Source organism: Pithys albifrons, chromosome 14, assembly GCF_047495875.1.
Source record: "Pithys albifrons albifrons isolate INPA30051 chromosome 14, PitAlb_v1, whole genome shotgun sequence".
NCBI lineage: Eukaryota > Metazoa > Chordata > Aves > Passeriformes > Thamnophilidae > Pithys > Pithys albifrons.
This window is the reverse complement of record NC_092471.1, coordinates 13678594-13686885: the sequence shown is the minus strand read 5'-3', so window position 1 is coordinate 13686885 and position 8292 is coordinate 13678594.

The window sequence follows — 8292 nt, the reverse complement described above, 5'->3', positions numbered from 1 at the left end:
GGTACAGCAGTTGAGATAAGGGAAAAAAACTTCAAAACAAAATACCCATCCCTACTGCGGAGGCTGGAATGTGAGCAGTGTAAATTATTCCTGGTCTCTGCAAGCCCAGTGGATTTACAGACTCTTAACCCTAAACAGGACTAGATTCAATCTTTCATATTTCATTAGCCCAGTAAATTCTCACAATGCCAGCTCACAGACTCAATGTTCAGGAACACAAGACAAAGCACAACACAGGAAAGTTCTGTTCCTGACACTTTTAGAGGCCCAGGCTTCAGATTACACCAGTACAAGTCAGGTTTAGCTCACAGATGTTTTGGTGGCATCTCAGTTCTAATGGCAAAATTGAAAATTCATCAGGGATGCCCTGTTAATTCAATCGCTCATCTGTACAGAGTAGTAACCTGCTCTATAGTGCCCAATAAGCCATAATTCTCAGTGCTGAGCTGTTGGCAGGTAATTTTTAGGGGACTTGTATAAGCCTCCACCTCTGGGGAACCATGAGCTTCTTTGCCTACATGCTGACCTGGCTTAATAGACACAGAACGGATGAAGGACACGATGCACATCTTCATACCAGCGCTTAACTTCCTGACATCTCAGGAGACCTCTCAGCAGTTTCACGTGTTTAACAAAGAAAGGAAGATGCTGCAGCCCAGGGCAGGAGCCAGTCAAGACCACTTAGGCTAAAATAGACACAACAGAACTAATTTCTGTCAATTCTTCCCTAGATTCAAGGACTTTTTAATAACATTCTCAAATAATGTAGTAACAAAATTATGACTGCCTATTTTGCCTTTGGTTAGGAAACAATCATCCAACACCATAGCATGAGTGTTAGATGGGGGAGAAAAAAAAACATACTTCTTACTAAAAATTGTGGTTGATACTGTACAATTTTGGATAACAAAAAAAGTCTGTCCTCAATTTTTAGCTTTCATTCTTTACCTCACTTTTACATTAAAAACATAGGAACAAGATAAAGATTAGCTTTTCTTCATTCAATAAAAGAGAATGCCTCTAAAAATAATTTAGAAGACTTTTTTATAAATAAAACTTTTAGAAGGTACTCTGACCACTGCTAGATACCATTATGCAGAATTGACTCGCATTACAATAAACACAGCTGGAGTCACTTATTTCTCTATTTTTAAGGGTTGTTAGCCCTGAAAAACCAACCTGCATTGCTTTTAAAACTCTTTCAACATACAGAACTCAGATTCTCTCACCACGGGCTAGTGGGCTTAATTTTATGGCGATATTCATGCTGTCCTTGTTTTTAGAGCTGCCTAGTTTTGTTTAAATGATGACAGCACTTAAGCACAATGCCAGACTGAACACCCCTTACTGCAGGTTTACATGACCTTGACATGCAGCAGCGCTGACCTTTAATACCAGTGATACCTGGATGATACTTTTGATGTCTCACTATCAAATTTGTATCCATTGAAGAGAAAAAGATTTTATTATTACTCTTAACTGAAGTAGGATTGGTTCCACAGAGCGATGCCCCAGAACATCACCACAGAATCTTGTTACTGCAGAACACAAAGCACAAAAAATTAGCATTAAAATACAGAAAAATGTGCTTGACTGGGCCGCTTCAGATGATGCACAGGTGGAAGTGGAACACAACATTCACTGAGGATTTATACGAGCACCCAAAAAACCACCTGATCAAAACACTCTGTGGTAGCAGAACGCCACTCACCTGCCCAGATAATCAGCACTTGCCCTTTCTCCTCTGCATGTCAGGCTTACAAAGAAATCAGTCATGATGCTTCTCTGAGTGCTTTCAAAGCGTCTGGTCCTGAAAGCAGCAAGTGCCTTCTCTCAGAGGCCAGAAGAGAGTTGAGATAAACATCAGCACTGCACACAGGAGGTACAAATGTAGCTCTATTTGCTTCTGCTGTACCACAAAATTATGAGAAGTCAATGCAAGTGGAAAAAAAATGGCTCAACATGTACAGCCCCCAGAGAGGCTCTCCAAAAAGCCAGTACCTATTCCAGGTTGTACCAGAGACCTCACGGATAACCTCAGAAAGGTCACCTCTTATCTTCCTCAGGTCTTCAAGTTATTTTACTGTAAAATGATAATACAAATCAACAGCACAATTTTTGGTTCTGAACCATCACCAGTATCTTGGCACCTTACAAGGATTTACCTGTTTCCTTCCATTGCACAGCACAGGCAGAAACCAGAGACACGCTCTGTGGGACACTCAGACAGGACAGTGCTAACCCCACCTGCTCCCACAGTGCTCTGCAGGGAGATTCACTGCCTTTAAGGTGATGCTCATGTCTAGCTCCTTTCCCATCTTTGTTGTTCCACAACAACCAGAGTATTTCTGTCATGTCCACCACTGCTACCATTCATGACCAAGCAAGCATATCAAATTTGGGCTGAAACTCTCTCCACTTGTGGAGCTGAATGTGGAAATAACATTTTGCCACAGAAATACACCAGATACTGATACAAGGTTGGTTGGCACTCAAAGCAGGAGGTCTGAACTGGAGGCCTTCCTACATGGCAGACATCTTACAGCAGACAAATCAGAATCTTGGGTACCAACCACTAGAGATGTAAAATCACATGCTATGGATTCTTAGTGTTATCAGGCAAAATCCTGGGTAATTTGATCTCTATTAATGGTTAAAGAAGGAAACAGCTTCTCAAAGAGGCAATCAGTCTTGCTAAAGTACATAAGCATAAACTGAATCAGAGCTTCAGAAACTCACTTAACATTTTATGTAAAAATAGAAGAAGTAATATATGCAACAGATCCATTAAAATGCATGTGCATTTGTGTGCAAGTTCTCTTTTTTCTCTTCCTTTCCTCCCCGGCTTGATAACTATATTGTTGATAGGAATAAAATATCAGCCTTTACTTGTACACATACCCAAGATCTTGTAAGTCATTACAACGTGTTTTTGAGATTTGCCACTTCACTGCTCTATAAAAAGCTTCCTGAAAAAGTATTAACAGATGGCCTCTTACTCTCTGAGACTGTTCGCAATACACCAGATGGCAACCTGAAAGAGAAAATCCAACTTACATTTTCAAAACTGAAAGAAATGTGACAATATCCTCACAATAAATATACAGCATGAAGGTAGCAATAAATGATTCATTTGAAGCAAACTGGCTTGCTTTATTTAAGCAGTGAATCCAGCCCTCACTTTATAACATATTGAAGAATGCTTCATATCCAGTGCTGGAAGTAATTTCTGATGCAAGCAGAAAGTTTGCTTTAAATGAGCAACAGATTTATGAGAGGCAAGGTTATTTGAAAGAGTGAAAAAATGGCCCAATAGCCTTGGGGATTAAGACTTTGTATACTGGATCCCTGGTATCTGGTTTGTGTCTGAGAACTAGTCTGTAGATTGCAGTGGTTTTGCTATTAATGTAAGAAGTATTAAACCCAACTTGCCAGTCAGGGTCTTGTTAAGGGAAGGCAGCAACTCTTCCAGATCCTTCCTGCTTTCAAGCTTTTTGATTCACCTGCTAGACTGCAGCTTAGCTCAGCTCCCAAGAGCTCTGCTACGTACAATCAGCCATTCCAAGGGTCAGTAGCTGTTCTACCGTCACTTAAATGAATCAGGATATTCTTGAGATAGAGGCAGCAATCCCTACCCCACAGCAAGTTCCACTAAAACACAAGGACTATTGATGGGGTTAGACATGTCTTCGAACACACATCAGAAAACCTAAAAAACTTTGTATTTGCGCAGTATCAGTATGATGTGGCTTTTTTTCTGAATAAACTTTTGAGGTGCTTCTGCAATTTCAGTAACATTCATGTAAGTTGTGATCCTGCTCCTAATGACAAAACCCCAGTGTATTCTGAGGAGATTACAACATTTCTTAAGGGGAAGGCAGGTAACTTTGCAATTCACCCCATGGATCATTGTAATTGTTCCTAGTAGGTTCACCTTCATGCAGGACACACTTGGAAGGCTCACAGATTTCTTCCCCTAAAGCTTCTCCAAAGAGGCACCCAGGGACTGGCAGAGGAAACAGAAATGCCTACACCTGCCTTCATGGAAATACAGAGCGAGTTGTTGTGCCATCAGGTTTAAAGCAGAATTCCCCACTGAAGTCAATATGCCATAAGCACAAAATTGCCAGTAGGACAAATTATACAACTACAAACTAGACAGCTGTCCTACCATTGCCCAAAAAAAGGGAACCATTTCCATAAAACTGCTATTTATTATTAATAATATAAAATATTTATCATGATACCAGATGTATGAAAATTGTCACAGAGAGTTTCCCTCTTTGCTTTCACATTGGCAATAAGCCCATTTTCAAAAGCTATAAACAATAACAAAACTGTCTATGGAGATAAGACAATAATAGAACTAAAACTGGGTTTTCTGAGACAGTATCCTACCACAGAGGTTAAAGGCCTTTTTCATTATTCCAAAACAGTGGACTGTAAGCAGCACATTGGAGTTTCAGGGAAAAGCAGAAGAAACCTGCTAAGTTCCAACCTATACATTTCACTTGGATTTGGAACAACTCATTCACTCTAAAGCAAATATTGGTTTAGTTGCCTGCTAATACTGTACAACTTAATAATTTCCTTATTAGACTACAGATCCATAATGGCAAAAACTATACTGTACAAAAATTAATCTTCAGAACAACACAGGATAAAGCAACATCCTGATGGGAATATTATTCAGTTTTTATCCAAGCTCATCCCCTTCTGGAATCTGGCCAGGCTACCACCTTCTCCCTTGCAACAACATTCTAATGCACATCTCCTAATTGCACTGTTGCCTCCATACAACCACCACACTCCTTGCAAAGCCACTGGAAAAGTTCAGATACATTACTAGGAAAGGGAATGGCAATCACATTGCTTTCATCCATCTTGTTCACGCAGGAGCTGTGTCTCAGGCCATGTATTCCTTCCTACTTTGGCCCTTCTCTGACTCTGGGTGAGCTAAATCAACAGGAGGTGAGTGGGGGAAGTGTTTTTTGTTGGGTTATCAAGCTGAACCAGTTTCCTGGGAAGCAGACATGCACCAACAGAAGGGCAAGGGCAGAGCCAGCCAGCTGTGAGCAGCAGCTCGGAGGTGGGACCATCCCTGCTGTTGGCAGCCAGCTCAGCCACAGCTCAAACCTCCCCCCATGATGGTTTGCACAGTGTCTAGCACTGAGAACAGGAGATTTGAAACACTGAACATTTTCTAGGGGAAAAAAAACATACGGAACCACTTAAACTAGAAATCTACCTTTGTCTTTTGAGTGAAACAATGCAAATCTGCTAATCCCGATGGCTTTCATGGAGTCACACCAGCAGAGAACTTGATTTACTTTTTGAAAGAGACTAAAAAAAGCTGAGTTCCCATTGCATTTCATTTCCCCTACTCATTCAATGATCAAACGCATGAGAGTCCTCAATTCTGCCCCGCAAGCTCAGGTTTCCCTTTTAAAGCTGATTGAATGACAGGGTATAGCAGATGATGACGGGCTGTCACCGCTCACTTCTGGAGCTGGCAGGCTGCAGTGGAGAGCTCTGCCAATGCACAGGCTCAAGAAACAGAGATGCCAGAACCGAAGAGATGACTGCACTGGGCTTTTAAAAGCACTTACTGTTCAACCCCAGTCAGTGACTGCTGGCTGTGAAGAGCTTTTTACCTTCCTGCTGCTAAAGAGGGAGGTGCTGGTATTGCACCAGCTGGGCATGGGTTATGACCATGAGGTAGAAATCATGACAGTGCAAGCTGGCCATAGGAATGAAGCTGCTGTGCAGCCTGGAGGCTGCTTGGAGAAGAAAACTGAAGAAAAGGACATGACTTTACAGCCTGATCCCTGTTCTAAATATAACTCTTGTTAATAACATCCTTACAAAATGAAATACCAACCCTCATTCTCATCTCCATGTCCTGCCTGTAACATTCCCAAGGCATAATCATTTCTTAAAACCAGCCACTTTTAGACTAATGCATTTTGTTGCTCCAGCATAAGATGTACCTGTTTTTGCAGTTTACTACAGGAGTTCCACTCATCTGGTTTTATTTCTTTAAATTTTCAGTTCAAGATACACTGAGACCTTTTTAATGCAAACATGACTGTAATCCTCCCTATTCAACAGGTGCCAACTATACTAAGAAGACACATCTTGGAGACTTTTATTCTTCTCCTGCATTTAAAGTGGTGTGTGGGGTGTGTGTGTGTGTGTGTGTGTGTGTATGCGTGGAGGAAGAAAAAAGAAAAAAAGAACCAAAATGCAGAACCCAGATGAAATTAAGTCTTTGCCTCAGTTTTGATGGCAGGTCTGTCACTCTTGGTTGCAATTACATTGAGGAGGGCCTGCATCTCTCAGCTTGACATTGTTCATTAGCATTACACCAGTCATTGCAATTGTTGCTAATATTTCATTTTTTGAAATCCTCTTACTAACTGGGATAAATCACAATGTGGCTTGCAAGTGTAAAAGTGATGTGAGGGGAGGAAACAGGACCTGAGTAACAAGTAACATCAAAATGCCTTGGCCTCTGTTTCTTTCTGCAGGGAAAAAACCCATCAACTTAGCTGACACAAAATTGCTGGGAAACAGTGATTTCTCCTTCATAAAGACTTGGAGCACAGCTCTGACTGCAACATTCTAAGAATCAGCATTTTAGCTGGAGACAAATGCACTAATCATGGTCATGAACACAACTGAACCAAATGTCTCAGCAAAACCACTCAGTAATGGCATTAGTCATGATAAAGAAAATGAGTATTTTCAAGATAGAACATACTCAAATAATACAAACAGAATCCTTTGTGCCTGTTTCTATGAAGAAATTATTCAGAGGATGTATTTGACCAACTTGCTATTAAAATTGCAGAAAGAAAAGAGAAAGATCTGCTCCATAAATTGCTTTTTAATTGTCCAGATGACCAGTTCCTCTATCACCAAGCAGGAAGAGTTCAGCAGGGAAAAATAAAAAGAATTGTTAAGAACGATAAGGGTTATTTTAAAAGAAATTGAAACAAACAAATCTCTATTTTACCTTTAAGCATTCCTAAACTCAGCCTTTATTAAATAGTGACTGATCTATTCTACACTCTATGAAGTTGTAAGGAAATGACAAATAGGACTTGTAGCTGCTGCTGATTAACCAGATCACAAGTCTTCATTTCAAATGCAAAATGCAATGTCTAGTGGCAGCTAATATCCCACAGTTTCTGGTTTTCCATCTGCTGTTCTTTGATGTGTTACTGACCTCTAGTCGAGGAGCTCTGGAATTGCAGAGCCGAGGCGCTCCCACACTGTGGATGGCATCTGAAGAACTTGTTCTAAATCCCAACACTGCAGGGCAAAGCTGGAGGACTCTTGCCTCTTCCCAGCCGTGGTCTCGAGGAATATGCATAGCACAGCCAAGCCCTGACTAAAGCAGAGGAAAGGTTATGTAAGAGACTTTATGCAGGAACACTGAGTGTTTGCACTTTCAAGTTTTTAGCTTTAATGTCTTGTGACTCATTTAAACCTCTCAAGACAAGTTAAGTGCTATTGATCTGCATTCAGGGATGCAAGACATCTTGAGAAATCCAGACCTGACTCCTGTTTCAAACCAATAAATTTGAAAGAGAGAAAGGAGAGATACAAGAGAGATGTAGAAGCCTTATGTAGCCTAAGGAGCACAGAAATTCCATCCTGTGCTACAAAACCCATGCCACATCCACCCACCACATTTCTGAAAAGTGAACAACTGGCCTTAAGACACAGAGTACTTTCTTTTCTAGAAGAAATTGAACTCTACTAATTAATACTCAGTTCCAAGTTAGGCAGGTCTCCTCAGCCCATTGGTTCCTTTGGTGGCAATAGGATGGTTGTGCCACAGACGCCTGGCCCTGGTTGAGCAGAGCATGTTCAACACATCAGCCAATACACTTAAGTGTTTTACTGACTAGGAAGGTACTTAGGCACATGGTTCAGTGCTTAACTAGGTCAGAGCCTCACTGTATTTGATACAGGTAAATGAAGGTTAGCATTTATTTCTTTCAGAAAGTGATTATTAGAAGAATCCTTAGACAAACCATACCTTAAAAAGGCAGTGAAAAATTCACATCTCATTTACACGGCTTTAAATTAGGAAGAACGTCATTACTTTTATAGAGCAACATGGAACAAATACAGAAGATATTTGAGGTATTTCTACTAAGTACTTTCTTGGAAAAGAGTAATTGCAGGCAGGAGTAGCAGTTACACAAACAAATAACCCTCAAAAGAAAAGAGGGTGTACAAATTCTTAAAATATGAAGGCCCTCTTAAAGCAAACCCATC